The sequence below is a fragment of the Triturus cristatus genome, chromosome 3_2, assembly GCF_964204655.1.
Source record: "Triturus cristatus chromosome 3_2, aTriCri1.1, whole genome shotgun sequence".
Classification (NCBI taxonomy): Eukaryota; Metazoa; Chordata; class Amphibia; order Caudata; family Salamandridae; genus Triturus; species Triturus cristatus.
The window spans coordinates 565,861,431-565,885,211 of NC_140584.1; positions in this window are offsets into that span (position 1 = coordinate 565,861,431).

Sequence of the window (23,781 nt, forward strand, 5' to 3'; positions counted from 1 at the left end):
GAAACTGATGCTATAGCTTTTTAACATTGTAGTTAAGAGCTATGTATGAGGTCTACATGGTGGGTATCGTGGGTGCACATCAGTGTCATGTTTGAGGCATGGAACTGTGTAATCAATATTAAAAGATAGATTTGAATGTTGAGAGCTACAATGAAGACAATGAACTGGCTCACGGATTATAATGGGTAGTGTAAGTAAGCCTTCTGCTCCAATATAATTCCAAAATGTGTCTTTCCGTTGCCACCTTTTAATTTCAAACATTCTACCCGCAGTGGATGGAAAGTAATGCTAGCTTTATAACCCAGCTGCCTCGGGCTATACCAGGTGTTAAAAGCCCTCGACCTTACCTTGTTATAGGCCCTCACCTGTTGCACGAGATGTGTCTGCTTCAGGGCCTTCGGAAACCAGTATGGCACACAGAAGTTGCAACGCCATAAGGCTGTATTTTTAACAGTCATGTTATGCAAAGGGGGGCTGTTGGAGATATGTTGCGATAATGCTCAAGATATGTATTTATACAGAAATTTGATGGTTTGCCCCAAACCTTATACACTGTACTTTGATTATTGACAGGTAACTTTAACATTGGTAAGATGCCATGAATACAGTAGAACAGCTACTAGCAAGGCCATTCATTGGACTGAGACTTGAAGACAAACTAACTGTAAAATGATAAGAACCTGACCGGCCCGTCCTAAAACTACAACAAAGTACCCAAGATAGAGGGAAGACTAACAGATGTACATTCTCAAACACCTGGTACACAAAAGTTGATTGGCTTACAGGGTGTACTTCAACAAATTCTCTGTTCTGCTTCCTCTGCTTGCTGTTTGGTGGTGACATTCTTTGGACAAAAAAAGGAATAACAGACTTGAAGCATTTGTCAGACAAAATAAAGACGCATGCACACACAAGAATTCATATGGAAAACCTGACGAGACTGGGAATTTTGGGAGACGCACCGATTGAAGCCCACATAAGTGAATCATACCGCAAATCAATACAGAAACACAATGAATCAGTTGATAGGAATAGACACATACTGTCAAAGATAACTGATTGCATTCATTTCTGTGGTGCTTTTGAACTGGCATTACGAGGTCATGATGAATCTGAAAGTTCCTCAAATCCTGAAATATTCATAGACTTTGTGGATTTAATCGCAAGCATAGACAATGAAATAAAAGCACATTAGCAAGTGCTACAGTCTTTAAGGGCACCTCTAAACGATACAAAATGAACTCCTTGAGTGTATACTAGAAATTATGAGAAGTTATATTGTGCAACAGGTGAAAAACACAAATTTTGTGGCTATTCAGGCTGATGACACCACTGATGTGGCCACTAAAACACAGTCCGTATTAGTCTTTCGGTACCTTGACAATGACAGTGAAGTTGTGGAGAGTTTCTATTGTGTCACACATTTAAGAGACTCTAGTGCAGAAACTATTACTTCAGCTATACTACGTGAACTGAACTTGATTTTTCCAGAGCAGACTTAAAAACAAAAACTATTTGCACATGTTGGACTTGGCCCTTTTTGCAGGGTCATCCCTGAACTTTTTGCCTTCCTCCTGTATTTTGTCTGACCTGTTTTTGTTGGTTTTATGACTCTGGGCACTTTACCACTGCTGATCAGTGCTAACGTGCATATGCTCTCCCTATGGTAAATTGATGTATGTATTAGTGACTCCATGATTGGCTTGATTGGTTTACTTGTCAGACCCTAGTACAGTGCACTGCGTGTGCCCAGGGCTTGTAACCAATACTGCTGGTGGGTTTGCAGCACTGATTGTGCCACCCACCGGAGCAGCTTGTAAAGTGTGTCTCAGGACTGCCATTGCAGAGCCTGTGTGCAGTCTGGTACTGCCATGCTGACTGGGCAAGTGCACCCACTTACCAGTCCCTAAACCTTCCCTTTTCTACATATTAGTCACCCCTATGGTAGGCCCAAGGGCAGGGTGCATTGTAGGTAAAAGGTAGGACATGCCCTGGTGTGCGTGGCATGTCCTAATAGTGAATTACAGCCATTTTCGTTTTTCTCTATTGCAAGGCTTCCTGTTCTCCATAGGCCAGAATGGGCAGTTTGATTATTACATTTTATAATCCTAACTGACTCAGGGAACATGGTAGAAATTCGAGTTTAGTATGCCTGATCTCAAAATGATTAAATACATCTTTTAGTGAAGTTGGTTTTAACATTCTGTGTTCGAAAATGCCACTTTTAGAAAGTAGGCATTTTCTTGTCTAACCATCCAAACCTGCCTCTGCTAGGCTGTGTATTCCTTGTCTGGAGTTTGAGTGACAGGGCTGAGGGATTCCAGGAGACAGGGTGAATCAGTCCAGTGGTGAATGGAGAGATCTGCATCTAGATAGGAGGGATGAGTTGCACCTCGGACCTGAATAGGGCTGTGCCTTCCCTCCACAATGCTGGCTCCACCTCCTGTGGTGCGTCTATCTCTGCCCTGCACTCTGAAAGGAAAGAAGGCGACATGTCAACAAAGTGCTCCAGGACATACCAGAACTGGTTTGGACTAGGCAAAGGCCTCTCTGCCTTCAGAGAACAAAGGAAAACTTAGTATACATATTGGGACCCAGACCCAAGAACTTTAGATCACTTCTGGGAATCAAGACAAACCTTTGCTGAGGAGAAGAACCAGGAAGCTGAAGGAGGAAACTACCCCTGTGCTGTGTGTTTGGGAGTTGGCCTGCAGTGGTTGCTTCATTGCCAAAGAGAGGAGAAAAGGACTGAGTGTGCTTTCTATCAACTTGAAGAAGAATCTCCAAAGGCTTGAACTAGAGCTTGCCTACTGCCTGAAGTCTCAGGGATACAAGACTTCACCAACCAGCTCCCCCCTGAATTCCCTTGCTGGGAAATGAAGTGTCTACTGTTGTGCTGGGCCTTCTGAGAGACTGCGTGTCGCTGGGAGCTGGAAGCGCGACGCAACGTCGAGAAGCGTGCCACCGCCGCAGCCGCTGTCATCGCATTGCCGAGGAAGCGAGCCGCCGCTGCCACTGTCATCATCGTATCGCCGAAGCGCGGCGCTTTGCCGTAGAAGCGGGATGCTGCCACAGAGGTCATCGTCGCATCACCAGAGAAGCTCGTCGAAGGGCCTGTCGCGACTCCAAAGATCATCGAGTTGCCGCACGGCTGTTGGGCGTGTCGCATCACACCAACGTTGTCGCATCACAACCAAGACGACATTTGGTCGCATCACACCGGAGAAGAGTATTGCATCAAGGTGCCAGCGTGTCGCATCGCACCGGAGAGCAGGAAGAAACCAACGCATCAACTCCCCACACAGTAAGGAAGCGAGCATCAACTCCTGTGTGCAGCAGTAAGGAACCGACGCATCCACTCTCCTGCGTGTAAGGAACCGACGCATCACCTTCCCTGCAACCCTTTTGTTTTCTCTGCGCTACGCATCTAAGGTACATTGAGAGTAAAGTGTCGCATTTACAACTTGAGAGAACTGAGCTATTTTATAACATTTGAGAGACTATTTTTGAATACAGTATTGTGGGTTTTTGTCATTTGGTCTTGTGTTAAGTCTATATAAAAATACTTATTTTTATAATACAACCTGTGTGGTGTCCATTTGTAGTGTTGTCACTGTATGTGTTCACAAATGCTTTACACAGTGCCTCTGAGATAAGCCTGCCTGCTCGTGCCAAGCTACCAAGGGGGTGAGTAGTAGTTATTTTAGGAGTGTAGCCCCTTACCCTGACTACACGCAAGGGTCCCTATTTGTCACAGGTACCTACCTATGCCAACTAGAGACCCCCAAATCTAACAGCACAAAGCTATGATTGTGCGTCAGTGATGAGTGGAAGCCTTGGTAGAGCACTTACTCATTGATGAGTAAGTGCCTTCTGTGAATATTGAGTGAAGGCACTTACTCATCAATGAGAAAGAACTCATTGATGAGTAAGTGCCTTCTGTGAATACCAAAATGAGTAAGTGCCTTCTGTGAATACCAAAATGAGTAAGGGCGTTCTGTGAATACCAAAATGGTAGTAAGTTTAGGATTTTGTCTTAAGTTATTTCTGTGAATTGGGCCTATTTCTCCAATGCCTTGATCTCTGCACCCCACAACCGGGGTACCTGAATGGTGCTGACACTTCTCAGTTCCTGTAGCTTTGGCCACCAAAATGCAGCGCTGACCTTGACACAAACTCAGCGGTCTAAATCGGAGGGACCAACAAATTTCAATCAGAGAGGAGGGTCAGCAGAAAAGGAGGACTGGTGACATCTGTCAGGGCCGCTTGTCACCTGGCAGGGTGTAGGGTTGGCAGCTCATCTCCAAATGTGGGAAGAACCACTCAGGTACCACATTTAAGTTAAAGAAGATGAATTTCTTGCTTCCTTCTTGAGCGTGACATTCCCTGAGCCAGCCACAGATCAGCTGTCTCCTGGGGAACGCTCATCCTTCAGGAGTAAAAAAGGGAACACACAGAATATTGATTTCAAGAACAACCATTAAAGGCATAACAACGTTGTGTTTAAATGGGTTAATTATCTTCTACCTCCTTATTTAAGCTCTCTCATGACTTTGTGTGAACTTTCTCATGGTCTTTGCTCTGCTACTTTTCCCTGGTCTCCATGTACCTTTTCCCAATTTCTCTCCTCTCTTAGTTAATTTCAAAATGAATTGTCTGTGCATGTTAGGGATACTTCAGAGAAGGTTTACCAGCCCCTTGCACCTCTTTGCGCCACCATTGAGTCACTTTTCCTGACGCAACAGCGGCACAAACAATGCAGCCAATTTACAATACGACGCATCTAGGGAGATGCATCATGGTGTAAAGCCCTGCGTCACATTATATCTGCGCCAGGTATAATGTATGCAGGCTAGGCGTTCCCACTCAAAAAGCCATGCAGAACTGATACAGTGAAATTTACAACATTTCACTGCGTCACTCTATGCCTTCACTGCGTCAAAATCCCTATGTCTTCTCAGAGCAGGTGTAAAGGAATGAAGCAGGTCTTTTTGTATGGGACTCACCTATCTGTTGTGGCAAATTGCTGGAGTTGCATCACTTTTATGAGCAACTCCAGCAATGCGTCAGTTTTGGGCCTACAGAAAGGTCAGTATTTCTGACGCATCTGCTAATCCTTACGACATGGAGCACTGTATTGTAAATACAGCGCATCCATGGTGGTGCAAGGACATTTAGCACTGGTGCAAGGAAACTGACACATATATGCAGATGCGTCAGTTCCTTGTAAATCTGCCCCATCCTCTTTATATTCTTTGGATAGAGTATTGATGTCTACTTTAATCGTCAACCCAGCTTTGATGCACTTTTATTTTATGAATGAAAGTCTCCTCTTGTGTCTTTTTACTTGAATTTCTACTGTACCTGGCTTGTTCTTTAGTTTTCATAATAGTAGTATAACACATATATCCTCCTTGTTGAAAAATTACTGACTGTTTTTTCCTCCGAATAATTCCAGCAGTTGATACTCGGAGCAATTAGTGCATGGGGATCACAAAGAGAGAAAACATGCAGTTTCCAATGCGGGAAAACTGCCCCCATATATCATTTATTAAATCACAAAAAGAAGAGGGATAGTAATAATAATAATACTGTGTGAATATGGGTGAGTAAGTGGGAATGCACCAACCTTATAAAACTGCCCACACACAGCAAGCTGTGTCATGCTTCCTCATAGGGCTGCTAACACACCTCCGTGCCAGCCCAGCACTGGAGATGGAGCATGACGATACAACATACAGTGCCAGATCACAGGTGAGAAATTGTGCAGAAAAAGTTATATAAAACTGGTCTCAGGGTATCCTTATTACAATTTTAATACTAGGTACCCTGTCCAGATTTAAAACAAGAAGTGTGGATGCGGGGTTGGGGAGCTTATAATGAGACGCCAACCCCTCCACTCCGCATAAGTGTCGACATGTTTCAACCGGCAAAAAACAATACCCCGGCTTTCCTCAGGACTCTCACCACTGTGATCCCTGGGTGCTCACCCTCCCTTCTATAAATCCAGAAGAAAAGGGGATGTCACCTTTCGTAGAGCCCTCACATTTGGAGAGGAACCTATAAAATGATTAAAACCATAGAACACATGAAGTGTTATATGCAGTGCCCTTCATACCACATATAATAAAAATAACAATGTAAGTGCATCAACACCACTCACTCATATCCCATAATTAAAAAAGCATGGGCTCTCCCCCTACCCAAAATTCAGAGTGGGGGTAGTTTTCTCTCAAATTTTGTCTCGCCCTAATAATGTTTTATGACACATAGATTAGCACTCGATGACACCGTTATTGTCATGCACACTCTCAATATTCACTATTGGTGAGTTAACTCAAGATGCACTGCGGCATCGCAAGTACCCCGGAGACATCACATTCAACCTGCACCAGTTAGTCAGCAAACTTACCGAGTTTATTTAATTTATTAACCCGAACTGGAGGGGGAGTGAGAACAGCTCCCTATTAGCACTCTCTGTAGGGAAATAAAAGGTTAAGTTAATTAGTTAGAAGCCCGTGTGTGAGAAATGGTCAGAGACCTCAGCTTTAACATTAACTGAGAAGGGATGAAGTTCTGAACGGATTGTTCCCCTTCTCCTGTTGTTCTGTCCCAACAATTATGAACAAGGTCCTACTTCCTGTGGTCTATTGCAGGTCGTGTCGGGTTAGATTAGGTGCTTTATCAAAAAACCGCCATGATGCGGTGGACCACAATGGACTTATCACCACTAACTCTCTCTCACAAATGGGCCCGATGTTGTGGGTGGGTCCAATACATAAATCCACATTTCTGACACGAGAGAAAAAACTCCATCCAGATAATTTCTCTCTTCCTATTCATGTTTAAGCCTGCCCATGCATAGTGCCCTGTTTTCTTTAAGTCTTAATGAGGTCCAGTCAAATAATAGCACACACCGTGTGGTAACCGTTAACAACATTAGTTCTCCCGGTTCCGTATCCCAAATATGACATACGGCCTCTCCCTTAAGTGTCCTCTGCACCATTTGTCTATTTAAATCCACTTACTGCTTGCGAGGTGAGCTGTCGCCCAACGTAATCCGTCTCTCCCTCTGCGCCGCGTAGAACACACACTGGTGTTCACCGCGGCTCTCTTGAAGGCAGCCAACACACGCCTCTAGTGACGTATTGTCCCACGTGATCAGCGTCTCCAGTGTGCCCCAGCAGTCCTACAGCACTGGAGCGCTCGTTCAGATGTTTAAATGTTTAAAGCACCCCTTCACAGACCCTAACCTCCTCCATTCATCGCTGGCAAGATTCTTGATACCAGGAACAGTTCCCTGTCATTAAAGGGTGGACGAGTCAAAAGACTCCTCATGCCGACTTGTGGAACTATTGGTGTACCAGTGCTTAATTTGTAAAACATTTAGGGGCATATCAGCAACAACCAGCGATAATTATCGCTAAGCGCACTTAGTGCTAGAATAATTATCACCAGTTAGTGTGGATTTTTATCGCTGAGATAGCGTGCTATTAGCAACGCTTATCTCAAAAGCGATAAAAATCCTAGCGCTAACTGCCAAACGTGAGATTATCGCTGGAAACCCAGCGATAATCCCACGAAGTTTTGGCGATAGCTTGCTGATAGGGCCTCACATACTTAGCCATTATATCCATCTTCCATAGGATATCATGGCTAAGTCAGTTTCAAAGCAGGCGTAAGGAAAGTAGCGATAACAGAGGTTATCGCTACTTTTCTTGTCGCTATGCTGTTTTGCGTGAGGCTTGATAATAGGAGAAATGTTGCTTAGCGACATTTCTCCCGTTATCCTGGGGAGGAACGCCCACTTTGCATCTCATTAGAGATGCAAAGATGGGCGTTCGGTATTCAGGCACTAAGGCAAGGTTTCACGCGATAGCGTGACCTTGCTGATATAGCGATAAAATTATCATCGCTTTTCAGCCGAAAACGGCCGCAAAAGCGGCGAAGCCTTGTAGATATGCCCCTTAGTTTCAGGGCCGTTGTCAGGAGGCCACTGCAGCTTGCACCACTCTTTGCACCTGCAAGCACTGCCAAATATAGTATCAGCACAACTACTAACCATCACACCCTACAAGTTTGACCATTCAGCCCATTCTAGGCCCCCAAGCTATAAGAATTATTAGTCATTTCTATTGGGTATTGAACGAATAAACAACTTTAGTTGTGTTCATCTCAAATTTTGACAATCAGCACCACCATGTGAGAGTGTTCACAAATAAGTGCCTCTGCCGAGCACCGGAAACCACAGTCTCAAATTAAGCACTGGTGTAGTAGCCTAATGTGCCTGAGTATTTTAACCACACCTTGTGGTTTTTGTATAGGCACTTGACTGCCCATAGAAAAACCACAAAGTTCAGTGTCTGATATTTTTCAGCTGTTTATACCTCCTTCTTTCCCCACTGAATTTGGAGTGAAGGCCTTAGTGTCCTCTTGGAGTAATCTTGATTGGCACATTGGCACTTCTTAATCTTAATCTTCCCACAAAGAGCGTTGATATCGTAAATCAGCACACAACCTGACTTCACCTAATTGCTTGCATAATACAAACTATGGGTAAGACCCACTCAGAAGAGTCACAAGGTGTAATGATCCCCTCAAGACACAAGTTCTTAAGAACGACTTTAAGTTATTCTCTAGCACTTAGGGGTAAAGGACATACTTTATGCATAAAAGGTTGCGCATTGGTTTTAAGCCAGATTTTGTGTTTGAACCCTATGACCTTGCTACGCGCGAGTATTTATCGCAAGAAATGCGCGGGCACACGCGCATGCGCAGTTTTCGCAGAGAACGCGAGGAAGACGAGGAGGGCAGCCCAGGGACGCCGCAGTCCAGGTAAGTGGTTTTTCTTTACTTTTACGTCATTTATAATTAATTGTTAATAGGGGGGGTGGAGGCGGGTGGCGGAGCGGAGTTCCACGGAGTTTGTTCTCAATGCCGTGGCCCTCCACGTTGCTTCGCTACGCCCACTACACCCAGGGCTCTGCTAATATAAAATGGTTATTGGAAACCCAGAATCGGCCATGATTTGAACAGGAGTGACTCCAATAATCATTTCACGCCATGGTCCTCTGTCCCTGTATATATCGATAGAGTTGCATTCAATGGTTAACACAACGTTACTGAGTTTTTCAGAACAACTGTCTAAGGATTCGGTGGCTTCAAAGTTGTGGATTTTTGTAGACCTCTTACCACTTCTGCATACTGCCTGAAAGTGATCCACTTTTTGCAGGTCATGCATCTCTTACCAACCGCAGGACAATTAGGATACTTTCCAATGTGAATTCTTGAACCACATCTAAAGCACACTAGTGATCTTTTAAACGATTGTTTAATGGGTTTGTTCGCTATGTTCACTGCACATAGGGAGTTGTCCTCCACCATGTGCACTGCGTGTGATGCTTGGCTTTCCTGTAGTACTTTGGATGAAATCATCGCGTGTTCAATTCCTTTGGCTATGTCAACAGCTTCAGATAAGGTAGGGCTCCTGCAACTAAGTAATCTTTCTTGAATTTTCTTGGAGCAGCAAGAAAAAATGTATTGATACCTGGTGCAAATATCTTTGGTTGCACTAAAATCGCAACTGCCAGCTAAGATCCTTAATTCTGCGATGTATTTTCAGCTCCTTCGTCAGCACTTTGCTTTCATTTGAAAAAATTGTGGCGCTCAAGTACAATGTTAGGTTCTTCGGATTATTGCTTCCCCATTTGTGCTAGCGCCTCCTTGTAGAGATACCAATCATCACCTGAAGCACCTGGGGCTACAATTTCGGGAAGGTTGTCATAAACTTGTTGGGCAGCTAATCCGATGCAACTGTCTAGAATAGCTACTTTGTGTGCAGGTGAATATTTCACAGCATCTATTGCAACCAGGTAATTTTCAAATATTCTTAGCCATTGATGCCTCTTAATCAAAGGTTTGCCTGGAGATTGAAAAAATGGAGGAGGTTGTTGAAATTGTTGAGAAGAAGACATACTTTTTTGTTTTATAAGTAAAAATGATATGAAAATAGAAATGAAGGTGATCCATATGTAACAACTGATGGGAATAAAGTTCCACTGAGAGATTGAAGAATCTGTACTTTGCCTTTTAATGCTGTGCCTTTAAATGGTTGAGGTTTGACTTTATAAGCACACTGCTAATCTAACTTCGAGGTGCAGGGTTAATTTGGAGGAGCCTGTAAGCCGCAGGGGGCGCAAGGAACAGGATCTTGCACGCCTAGGCTGGAGGGAGTGTGACGGCAACAGAATGATGGGACACGCAAGTGCATGTATGACTTGAGCACATGCAGTATTGAAGGTGCAGGCACTCTGTAAACGGGCATAAACAGTATCTCTCTTCCTTTTTCCCTCTTATCACATGGAAATAGCCAGTAGCAGGGGCAGTTGATCTATAGAGACAGCGCAGGAGGCAGCCGGAGTCAGAGGACTCGTACGTTCAAAGATAATGAACGGGAAAGAAACTCCTCGGCGGTGGGTGTGGTTAATCTTCTCCACAGGTCGTCAAGTTGAAATAAGACGCGGAGGCACAATGGAGGTCAAGTGGAGTTTATTTCATGTTAATAGAAAACATCCACGACCGGGACCATCCAGCAACCATGAATCCAAAGGACAACTGAATGCCGTTGCCAAGGAACCCACAGCTGCTGTTACCCCCAAGCGTAGAACACTGGTTAAGTGTAAACAACAATGAAGACAATGACAGCGGTCTTGAGGGAGGGCGAGACCACTGTCAAATCGAAGATCCTGCCGTCGCAAGACCAGGAGATAAAACATACTACATCCAGCCAAATGTCAATTACACAGACCATTGCAGAGGCTTCTATTAACCAGGATAAGTCCCAACTACTGCCTAGGAGCATCTAGGGAGGTAGAAAGATTCAGAAACAGAAGTAAGTCTTTCTCTAAAGAGTAGCAAGAGCACCAGATCTTTGTTAAGCTTAAAAGTGGGTGAGGGCAGAGCTTTTAACCCCTTCGCTGCTAGGCCTTTTCCCCCCTGGTGCTAAGCCTTTTTTTTGGCTATTTGGGGTAGTTCAAGCTTAGGCCCCTGTAACTTTTTGACCACATGAGGTATCCATGCCAAATTTGCGTCCTTTTTTCCCAACATCATGGGAGTTCTAAAGGTACCCAGGGTATGTGGATTCCCCTGGAGGGGACCCACAAATTAGCCAAAATATAGCTACATTTTGGTTTTTGGGGGGGAAATGGGAAAAAAGGGCTAAAGATGAAAGCGTCTGTTTTTTCCCTGCAAATGGTATAAAAAAAAGGGTTGTAGTGCTGAAATCACCATCATCCCAGCTTTCAGGGACAAGCAGACTTTTGTCAAAAACCAAAATATTTTACACAGTTTGGGCATTTTTCTGGGACCTAGCCTATATTTGCTTTTTTGTGCTTTCAACCTCTTTCCAGTTAATGGCAGAAATGGTATTAAAGCAATAATGGATCCTGGAAAGCTATAAATTTTGGAAAAGTAGACACAATTCTGAATTCAGCAAGGGGTCATTTGTGTAGATCCTTCAAGGCTTCTTTATAGAAACTAACCATTGAATATGGAAAAAATTTAAAATTAGTTGAAGAAAACAGCCATTTGTGTAAACGTTTTCACCTGTAACTTCTTCTGATGATGACAACTGTTTGAATGAAATATACAATTACATCCACTGGACTTTTCTGGTTGTGGGGATATATAGGACTTGTAGGTTTACCAAGAACCCAACGAACCCAGAGCCAATAACTGAGCAGCGTCTTGCAATGGTTTTTTATTGATGTACAGGGTATATAGCAATTCATTTGGGAAAATATATACATAGAAACATCGATAGGAAAGACACCTATGTATTTCTGAAATTGGAACAAAATATAGAGTTTAGAAACAGTAGATATTTGCACATTTCCCAAATTGTGAGTACCCATACTAGCATGAGAATTATAGGTCATTTTTCAAAATGACTTTTTTTTACACATTGTCTTTCATTTGGAAGGCAAAATGCATCGAAAGCGAATAGGTAATAACAGTTGCTCTACAATTCTGTATTACCCTAAGTCTCCTGATAAAAATGGTACCTCACTTGTGTGGGTAGACCTAGTACCCGCGACAGGAAATGGCTCAAAAGGTAACGTGGACACACTTTATTTTTACAATGAAAACTGACCCTTTTTTTGTAGAGTGCCTAGCTGTAGATTTTGAACCCTAGCTCTGCCGGCACCTAGGGAAACCTGGCAAACCTATAAATCTTTGAAAACTTGACACCCAGGGGAATCCCGGATGGGGTGACTTGACTAGCTTTCACCAGTTTCTATTACCCAGAATCCCTTCCAAACATAAAAATTTGTAAATGAAAACCACATTTTCCTCACATTTCTGTGGTGGAAAGTTCTGGAATCTGTGTGGATCCACAAAATTCTCCCCACCCCTCGTTCCCCAAAGTCTTCCGAGAAAAATGGTACCTCACTTGTGTGGGTAGGCGTAGTGCCCACAACAGGAAATGGCCCAAAACGCAAAGTGGACACACCAAATTTTCACAGTTAAAATGGATCCTTTGTTTGCAAAGTGCCTGGCTGTCGATTTTGAACCCTAGCTCTGTCGGCACCTAGGGAAACCTAGCAAACCAATACATTTTTGAAAACTAGACACCCAGGGAAATCCAGAATGGGGTGACTTGACTGGCTGTCACCAGGTCATGTTACCCAGAATCCCTTGCAAACCTATAAAATTGCCCAAAACATAACTTTTCCTCATATTTCTGTGGTGGAACGTTCTGGAATCTGCGTGGATTCACAAAATTCTCCCAACCCCGCGTTCTCCAAAGTCTTCCGAGAAAAATGGTACCTCATTTGTGTGGGTAGGCGTAGTGCTCGTGACAGGAAATGGCCCAAAACGCAAAGTGGACACACCAAATTTTCACAGTGAAAACTGACCTTTTTTTGCAAAGTGCCTAGCTGTAGATCTTGAACCCTAGCTCTGTCGGCACTTAGGGAAACCTAGCAAACCTATAAATCTTTGAAAACTAGACACCCAGGGGAATCCCGGATGGGGTGACTTGACTGGCTTTCACTGGGTTCTATTACCCAGAATACCTTGCAAACCTAAAAATTTGTAAATGAAAACCACATTTTCCTCACATTTCTGTGGTGGAAAGTTCTGGAATCTGTGTGGATCCACAAAATTCTCCCCACCCCGCGTTACCCAAAGTCTTCCGAGAAAAATGGTACCTCACTTGTATGGGTAGGCATAGTGCCCGTGACAGGAAACGGCCCAAAACGCAACGTGGACACACCAAATTTTCACAGTGAAAATGGATCCTTTTTTTGAAAAGTGCCTGGCTGTAGATTTTGAACCCTAGCTCTGTCGGCACGTAGGGAAACCTAGCAAACCTATACATTTTTGAAAACTAGACACCCAGGGAAATCCAGGATGGGTTAACTTGACTGGCTTTCACCAGGTTCTGTTACCCAGAATCCTTTGCAAACCTCAAAAATTGTCCAACAAATACATTTTCCTCACATTTGTGTGGTGGAAAGTTCTGGAATCTGAGTGGATCCCCAAAATTCCACCCACCCCGTGTTCCCTAAAGTCTTCCGAGAAAAATGGTACCTCACTTGTGTGGGTAGGTCTAGGGGCTGCGACAGGAAACGGCCCAAAATGCAACATGGACACACCACATTTTCACAGGGAAAACTGACCCTTTTTTTGCAAAGTGCCTAGCTCTAGATTTTGAGACCATACTCTGCCAGAACCTAAGGAAACCTAGCAAACCTATACATGTTTGAAAATTAGACACCCAGGGAAACCCAGGATGGGGTGACTTGACTGGCTCTCACCAAGTTCTGTTACCCAGAATCCTTTGCAAACCTAAGAATTTGCAAAGTGCCAAGCTGTAGATTTGGAACCCTAGCTCTGCCGGCACCAAGGGAAACCTAGCAAACCTATACATTTAAAAAGAAAACTAGATACCCAGGGGATTCCAGGGAGGTATGGCTTGTGTGGATCCCCCAACGTTTTCTTACCCAGAATCCCCTGCAAACCTCAAATTTAGCTGAAAAAAATAACTTTTCCCACAATCTTTTGTGTAGGAAAGTTGTGGCATCAACGGGCTGACACAAATTTCTTAACACCCATTGTTCCCCCAGGTCTCCCGATAAAAATGGTGCCTTACTCGTGTGGGAGTCCCAAGTACCCGCGACAGGCAAAGGTCCAACACGTACTGAGGCAACATCAAAATTGCCTATCACAAAATGACCTGGTTTTGCAAGGGGGGTCTCCTGGGTTTTTAGCCCCGTGATCGGCGGCCAGCTAGGGAAACCTACCAAACCCACACATTTCTGAAAACTAGACACCCGGGAGATTCCGGGAAGGTATGGCTTGTATGGATCCCCCAACTTTTTCTTACCTTGAATGCCCTGCAAACTTCATATTTAGCTGAAAAAATCACTTTTTCCACACATTTTCGTGTGGGAAAGTTGTGTCATCACTCGGCTGACACAAATTTCCTACCACCCAGCGTTCCCCCAGGTCTCCCGATTAAAATGGTGCCTCACTTGTGCGGGAGGCCCAAGTACCCGTGACAGGCCAGGGCCCAAAACGTATTGAGGCAACATCAAAATTGCCTATCACAAAACGACCTGGTTTTGCTAGGGGGGTCACCTGGGTTTTCGGCCCCGTGCTCAGCGGCCAGCTAGGAAAACCTTCCAAACCCACACATTTCTGAAAACTAGACACCCGGGGGGTTCCAGAGAGGTATGACTTGCGTGGATCCCCCAACGTTTTCTTTGCCAGAATCCCCAGGAAACCTGCAATTTAGCTAAAAAAATCACTTTTTCCACACATTTTTGTGTGGGAAAGTAGTGGCCTCACCAGGCTGACACGAATTTCCTACCACCCAGCGTTCCCCCAGGTCTCCTGATAAAAATGGTGCCTCACTCGTGTGTGAGACCCAAGTACCCGTCAAAGTCAAGGGCACAAAACGTATTGAGGCGACATCAAAATTGCCTATCACAAAACAACCTGGTTTTGCAAGGGGGTCACCTGGGTTTTTGACCCCTTGCTCGGCAGCTAGCTAGGGAAACCTACCAAACCCACACATTTCTGAAAACTAGACACCCGGGAGATTCCAGGGAGGTATGGCTTGCATGGATCCCCCAACGTTTTCTACCCAGAATCCCCTGCTACTTTGTGAGGAAAATTTGGGATTTTTGACAAAATTTGAGGTTTGCAAGGGATTCTGGGTAACAGAACCTGGTGAGAGGCACACAAGTCACCCCATCCTGGATTCCTCTTGGTGTCTAGATTTAAAAAATGTATAGGTTTGCTAGGTTTCCCTATGTGCCGGCTGCGCTAGGGCCCAAAATCCACAGGTAGGCACATCCTGAAGAAAATTCAGTGCCTAGTGGGCTTTCTGCTGCCCTGGAGAGGGGGGAAATCGAGGGCAATTGCCCTGATATACCCCCAAGGGAGGCAAAAAGACTGTGGCTATTCTTTTCGGGGGTGGGGGCATTGTAATGCCCATTCTGGGAAGCCCCCACCCCTACTAATAGAAAAGCCAGCCTGATTAATGGCACCTAGTGGACTTTCTGCCCCCCGGGAGGCAGATCAGGGCTACTGCCCCCATCTGCCTCATGGGGGAGTAGAAAGGCTGTGGCATCTTTTTTGGGCAGGGTGGGGGCATTGGCATGCCCATTGTGGGCAACTCCCACCCCGGACTTTGGAAAAAAATCCCTGGTGGCTAATGGGCTTTCTGTCCCACCCGGGGGGGCAGATAAGGGGCAATTGCCCCATCTGCCTTCCGGGGGGCAGAAAGACTGTATCATTTTTTGGGGGTGGGGGCCTTGCCATGCCCATTCTGGGCAACCCCAATACCTACCTATATATAAAAAAAATCCATGGCACTTAGTGGGCTTTCTGTCCCCCCCCGGGGGCAGATCAGGTGCTATTGCCCAAATCTTCCTCCTGAAGGGGCAGCAAGTCTTTAGTTTTCTTTAGGGGGTAGGGTGGGGGCATTTGCATGCCCATTCTGGGCAGCCCCAACCGGGGCCTATAAAAAAAATAATCCCTGTTGTCTAGGGATGCTTTCTCCCATCTTTGGCGGCTCCACCCCTAAATTAATCATTAAAAAGAAACCCTGACATCTAGTGGGGGGGGCAGAAATACTGTTATTGTGCGGGGGGTTGGGGGCTTTGGCGTGCCCATATTGGCCAGCCCCCACCCCTAATTTACATAATAAAATTAATCCCTGATTTCTATTGGCCTTTCTGCCCTCCGGGGTGCAGAAACACTGGAATTTTGTGTGGGGAGGGGTGGGGGCATTGGCATGCCCATATTGGGCAGCTCCCACCCCTAATTATAATTTTTTTTAAAGTCCCTGGTATCTAGTGGGAATTCTGCCCCCTCCCCCCCCCCCCGGGGGAGCAGATTGGGGGCTTCTGCTCCATCTGCCCTCCCAGCGGGGGCAGAAAGACTAAATTTGCCCAAAATAATATGGGGGAGCAAAGGCTCTTGCCCAAGGGGCCGCTCCCCCCTCCCCGGTGCCTTGTGGGTGTATCCCTGCCTGGGATTGCCCTCCTGGGGTGATCCCAAGCAGGGATCCACTAAGGATTCTCCCCTTTCCAAAGATACCTCTCCTGACTTTCTACGTGTTCAGGGGGCTGAGATAGCCCCCTGAGCACGTAGAAAGTGAAACTGAAATGAGCCTCTTGGCTCATTTCAGTTTCATTTTCATTGCAATGAATTGCAATGAAAATGCAAATTGGCCTTGTGAGGTTAGGGACGCTCTTCCCCAACCTCCGGAGGCCAATAAAAAAAAAGAGAAATCCTTCTGCTGTCTGCAGCAGAGGGATTTAGTGCCCCTGTTCTCATGACGGAATGGTTCTGTCATGAGCACAGGAGCACCGGTGCTCATGACGGAACCATTCCGTCGTGAGCACCGAAGGAGTTAAGACCATACAAAACCAATATCAGCCGATATCAGCTGAGGTCCACCGGGCTGGACACAGACTTGTTAAACAAGTGCCAGGAGCCCAAGGCCTATAAGGAGATCTGTAGTCATTTAAAGGTACTTTGCTAATTTGTTTAATTGCTAGCACAATCAGTGCTTATGTCTTTAAAGCTTATGGTTTCTACTGAGGCTGGTCAGAACTGAAGGGTTGCCCACTTGGTGAAACAGGTACTTGGGTATTTTATCATTTGTTCTGCAAGATTGAAAGTCAGCACCATTTTACACAATTAAATCCCCTCAGGCTCCCTGAAGCCTTTATTCACAGCCAGAGCTGTGAACAAAGAAACATTGGAATGTTGGAGCTCCGGGCTTATACCAGCCATTATAAGCCCGGAGCACTCCATTGTTTTCAATGGAGCTTCCAATATTCCAATGTTCTAATAAAGGTTAAAATCATGGGGTTAGGTGAATTTCTCTATGAAAATTGATTGGTCCCATATGTTTAAATCAAAAGTGATTACCTCCCTGAAAACTGATCAGTATGTTGCTGCTAAATTAAAACTTGGACAGGATATAAAAGGTTCAATGACCGCACTTACCCCAACCAGAGGGAACTCTATCTCAATTCTGGCAGGTTCATTTCTGCTTTGAGGGCTTTTGCAATGTATATTCATGAATTCTCACATACCAGTGGCCACTATACTCTTTTTTTTGTGTTATAATTTTTTATTAGCATTTCATAAATACGGGTCAATAAATATATGAAAACATTGCATATCTTAAAATACGTTACAGTAGAGAAAAAATAATGAATATAATGTTAAATATAAAAGCAAATGTATCAAAATCCATAGAATAGCAGAAAAAAGAAGGAAATTAAGGGCAAAACATATTATATCAAATAAAGGAAATACAAAACATCATTAAATATTAAATAGTGGATATAAAATATTAAAGCATTAAACCATTAATTTGACAACAAATCAATAAAAGCTGAAAATGATAGAATGTCAAACTAGTAAAACATAAGTTACTTATTTCACTAAAAGAATTCATTTGGAATATTATAAGGGAATGCATTATAAAGAATACAGAATCACACCAGTAGTATGGATAAATATAATAGTAAAAGGTTGACTAATTGAAGACAATGCAGCATAGTCTTAAGTCAGTGAACTAACAGTACCCAAAGATCAATACAATATAATGAACAAAAAAATCTAAGAAGTAAGGTTAGCAACAGATATATCTTTTACCTGCAGGAAAGGATCCCATACCTGTAAAAACAATTCAGTTTGATCTTGAATGTTATAAATGGCTCTCTCATGTGAGGCAATTTGGATCATTGATGTAAGCCAAGACTCTTGTGATGGCGGAGATGAGGATTTCCATTGTCTTAGTATACAAATTTTAGCAGTAGCTAATGCAGTGTGAACTAGACGACATTGCGGTTTGGAAAGGGTAGGGGAATCCTGTAAATCATGCAGTAAAATTGTTGCTGGCGAGAGTGGTAAATGTAAGGGGACGGTGTTACGCAGAAATCGACCTATATATAACCAGTAAAGTTTCACCATGGGACATTTACATATGATATGCACAATGTCACAAACAGAGGCGTTACATCTCAAACAATTAGTATGCGGTAATAGGCCTGCTTTATGTAATTTTACCGGAGACCAGTGCCAGTCATGAATTATTTTAAATATACAAAATTTTAAGCGAGCCTCTCGGGCGCCTTTAGCTAAGTTTTCCAGTAAGGTTGTCCATTGTCTATTTTGATAGGAAAGTCCTAGGCGTGATTGCCATCTGGAACGAAGGTAATGAGAGAAAGGATGAGAAAATAATTGCGTTGTGAGTGTTTTGTACAGACCAGAGATAACCCCTTTGTGCCTCCCCCAAGTTTGAAGATAAAATATTATTGGTGGAATTTGCAGTGTCCAGGGTTTCGAGCCTAAAGCCTTAAGAAGAGAGTTATATAGCTGTAAATAGGTATCCTTTTGTGATAGGGGAAGTTTAAACTTCTCAACTAATTGTGAAAAAGATTCGAGATCTCTGTTATGACGAATCTGATCTATAGTCAGGATACCCGCCAATTTCCATGTAGGCCAGAAGAGAGTTTTCCCTTTAATACGTATTCCAGAGTTATTCCATATTGGGGCCTTTACATGCAGACGTGGATTAAAGCCTAAAATACGGTGTGACATTTGCCAAATTTTACGCATTGCAGATAACATTGGATAACGGGGATCAAGACGGCTGGTACCTGACCCATATAAGGCAGAAAGACCCGATTCAGAGGATAAGAGAAATCTTTCAGTATGTACCCATTGTGGCGTGTTAGAGTTATCGTGAAACATGTAAGTAAGTTGGGATAATTGTAATGCAATTGAATAGTGTTCAATCGAGGGGAGACTCAGACCACCATTGGAATGATGGGCAATACGTTTATTGATGGCTAAACGGGGTTTGATGGGGCCCCATATAAAGGATTTAATCTTCGAATCTATGAGAAGTAGTGTGGATAATGGAATATGGAGAGGAAGCATTCCTAGTGTGTAAAGAAAACGTGGAAGAGGGACCATTTTCACAGCTTGTACTCTACCCCACAAAGATAAACCCAAGATTTTCCACTTATCGAAATCGCGTTGCAGTTGGGTAAGTAAGGGATTTATATTATCCGGAACGATGGCTTCTGTTCCCTTATTCACAAGAGAATACCTAAATATTTTAAACGAGAAGACTGCCAATGGAAGGGGTAACCTTGTATCACATGTTTTGAGGTGCCATCAGATATAGGAAGTGCTTCACACTTATCCCAGTTAATTTTATACCCAGAAAAGAAGACAAATTATTTATGATTTGAAGTAGTGATGGTAATGATCTTGATAAGTCAGTAATGGTAAGTAGAATGTCATCTGCATAGAGATAAAGTTTAGATTCTCCCAATGGAAGAGGAATACCAACAATCGAGGGTGATTGTCGTATTGCAGCTGCCAAAGGTTCAATAGCCAATAAGAACAAAAGAGGCGACAAGGGGCAACCCTGGCGAGTTCCTCTACGGATTGTGAATGGATCAGAAACAAAACCTCCACAGTTAACTGATGCAGTGGGTTGTTCATATAGCAATTGTACCTTATTTATAAACTGGTCTCCCAATCCAAATTGTTTTAAAATTTTGAATAGGTATGTCCATTCTACTCGATCGAATGCCTTTTCGGCATCGAGAGATAATGCTATGGCATCGTCTTGAAGAACTTTAGCAGCGTGAAGGGTGTGAGTTAAAGAACGCAAATGATTTTGAGAGGAGCGTCCAGGTATAAATCCCACTTGGGTATAATAAATTAAGGAGGGAATAACTTTACGAAGGCGAGAGGCAAGAATACTGGCTAGGATTTTTATGTCACAATTGAGAAGTGATATAGGACGATAACTGCTACTGAGTAATAGATCTTTCCCCGGTTTAGGTAGGACGGCAATTATAGCTTTATTGGAGAGATTTCCTGGGGAAGATGTGTGTTCAGCCTCTTGGAATGCAGCATGTAAACAATCCATACATTGTCGCCTGACCAACGATAAAATTCTGCAGGGAATCCATCCTCCCCTGGGGCTTTATGATATGCGAGTTTGGCTATAGCTTGTGATATTTCCTCTTTACTGATTTCTGATTTTAAAAGTGCTCTGTCCTCTGCAAAAAGGAGAGGTAAATCAATTTCTGCGAGAAAGGATGTCAATTTATCTTGGTCTATTTGGGTGCCTGGACTATAAAGCGATTTATAGTAACAAGCGAATTCATTAACTATATCCTGAGGGCGAGTCAGCATATTACCTGTAAGTGATTTTAAGGCTGGGATAGCCATAGCAACTTCTCTTTGTCGCAATTGTGCTGCTAAGAGTCTACCTGCCTTTTCTCCCTGTTCATAATGCCTCCCTTTCATTTTTTGTAGGGCATATTCTGCCTTGGAAGTAAAGAGATTGTTCAGTGCCATACGGGCTTGTGCTAATGATTTACGATTTTGTAAATTGGGTTTTTTGGTATATAAACGGGTGAATTGCTCAATGTCTTGTTCTAATTCTTTCTGTCGAGTAGCATTTTTCCTATTGGCCTGAGCTGCATCCCGCATAAGTTGCCCCCGGATGGTAGCTTTAGCAGCAGCCCACATAGTCCTGCCAGAAGTCACAGAACTTGATTTAAGGAAAGAAAATTGTGAAGATGATCCGGTAATTGTGTTTTACCCTTAGGAGTTTTGTGACGTTGAATATTCATCCTCCAAGGTTTGCGACCTGGTCTTGCCATCCCTGTTTGTAACTGTAATAAGACTGGAGAGTGATCAGATATTGATGCTTCCAAAATATGGGATTCCTGAACTGATTGGACTATACCTTGGGAGATTAAAATGTAGTCCAACCGAAACAGAGTTCCATGAGTGGGGGACGTGAAGGTGTATTCAGTGTCATCCGGGTGTGCAAGACGCCAGTGATCAACAAGACCGTTATCATCAATTATGTAATTCATGAGGGCTCTGTCTGCAGCATTATGTTTATCAAAAAGGCCTGTCCTGTCAAGAATCGGATCTCTCACCAAATTCCAATCACCCCCTATAAGGTATTGTGAAGCATCAATCTTTTTGGAACCTGTCGGGGCATAGACTGATCCCACACAGATATGAGTATCACCAATACGCAGTTTAGCAAAGACATAACGACCGTCTGGATCTACCCATGTTTTGGATCCCATAACTGGAAGGGTTTTTCGAATGAGAATTGCCACACCACATTTTCGAGTAGGACCTGAGTCTGAGGAACTGTCGCTATGAATACTGCTGTGGAAAACCTTTCCTACCCAGTCTCTACACAATTTTTTTGATTCAAATTCGTCAAGATGTGTCTCTTGAAGAAGAGCCACATGTACTTTATTGGATTGGAGATATGAGAAAACTTTTTTCCTCTTAATATAATGCGTCAAACCATGAACATTCCATGATATTGAACACAAGGCATGGGAAACAACCATATTTGCAGGAGTATTGAAAGATTTGTTTAACTTTTGTAGACAGAATAAAATGGGTTATGGAGGAAAGGTTTTCCAGTAACAAGTATAAAAATTGTTCTAAAATCTGCTTGTCAATAAGAAGAAAAAATGTATTGTGTAGAAAGAATAGGAAATATGTTCAAGTTACAATAAACTGGTGTACAGAGTACTAAAGGATCAAAAACTTTAACCGCGGGTCTGGGTTCACAAGAACACCGCTCCAGGCAAAGCCCCCACCAGGAGTACTAAGCAGAAACCAGGACCGATTATTATTGAAAATATTAGGATCTATAGAGCCCAATTATACTTGATGGTGATCTGTGAAGGGAAGTACCAAGCATTATAAAGCATGTACCTGGGCATGTCTGTGAAATAAAATAAAGAGATCTAGAATATATGCTAAAGGGACATACGTGTCAATAATATAAACAAGAATATTTCATTCTAGATATATCATAAATGATCAAATAAATAATAGATTGTATTCATAACTATAAATATTATTTAGCAGTCATAGTTGTAAAAAGGATTACCAGTAAAATAAATACAATTCAAATGACAGACTAGCAATTGAATAAATATGAGAAAAGCAACAGTAAAGAGAGAATTATCCAATAAATACCAGCATTAATAAATAATAAAATGGCCAATGTAATAAACATTCATCCCAAGCGGAACAATTAATATATGTATATAATAATATTAAAATAAACAAATTCAAACCTTAAAGTATATAGAAGAAAAAGATAAACATCTTATGTTGAACATTGGCAACAATAAAAAGGGAATAGAGAGAGAAATAGTGCAGATAATGTCCATCTGCTGAATATAAAGATAGGATATTTCTGTGAAATATGAACATGGGAGTCATGAACTAGAATAGTTATTAATTATTTTTAAAAAAAGATACGCTACCAAGAACCATATTCCATCTTAAAATTAGTAATAGGTATGTAGATAAGGAGATTATAAACAGATTTATCATTAGAAAAAATACAAATATATCTATTGGAGATAGCACATAAAAGTCCTATGAGGTACAATAATAAGTAATATATATACAATACATTTTTATAAAAATTTGGAAACAGCTTAAATAAGTTTCAAATCGAAGGCATACACAAATAGATTTAACAAGAATGAGTAAATAAATACAGAAAGAGTGCGGAAAATACTCATCTGGAATGTTGAGGATGCTTGTCTCCCTGTATAGCATAAACCTGAGAGATTTAAGCTAAATCTTGTAATTAGCAAGAGAAGAGATATGTTGTCAAGGACTACTCTCCATCTGAGGTGGACTTTAAAGGAGAGCGAGATTTGTCTCTGTGATGATCTTGAGTAAAGTTAGATACTGTCTGCAAAGCTGAGTTTTTATCTTCTTAGGTGCGGTTCAATCTCTCAAGCTCTCTACCACGTTGACGAGCTTCACCTGTGATACGACGTCTACCATCTGGAAGGTGATGAGTAGATTGAGAACTTTGAGAAGTCTGAGGCGTAGACTTATGTTGAATATCCATATCTTGCAGCATCATGTCATCCAAGAAGCGCTGTAGCTCATCTGGATTGTAGAAGTCTCTTGATTCTCCATTCTTAGTAACACGAAAACGGGCTGGATCAAACAAGCAGTATTAGATGTCAATTTTTCGCAGCAAAGGCCTCATGGATAAAAATGCTTTTTGTCGTTCATTAGTTTCTCGGGAAAAATCAGCAGCCATACGAATTTCATGACCCTCATAACTATAAGAATTCTGTGTACGTGCCGCAGTCATTAGTTGTCGAATCTGATCATGCCGTAAAAAGCAAGCAATGAGGGGTCTTGGGT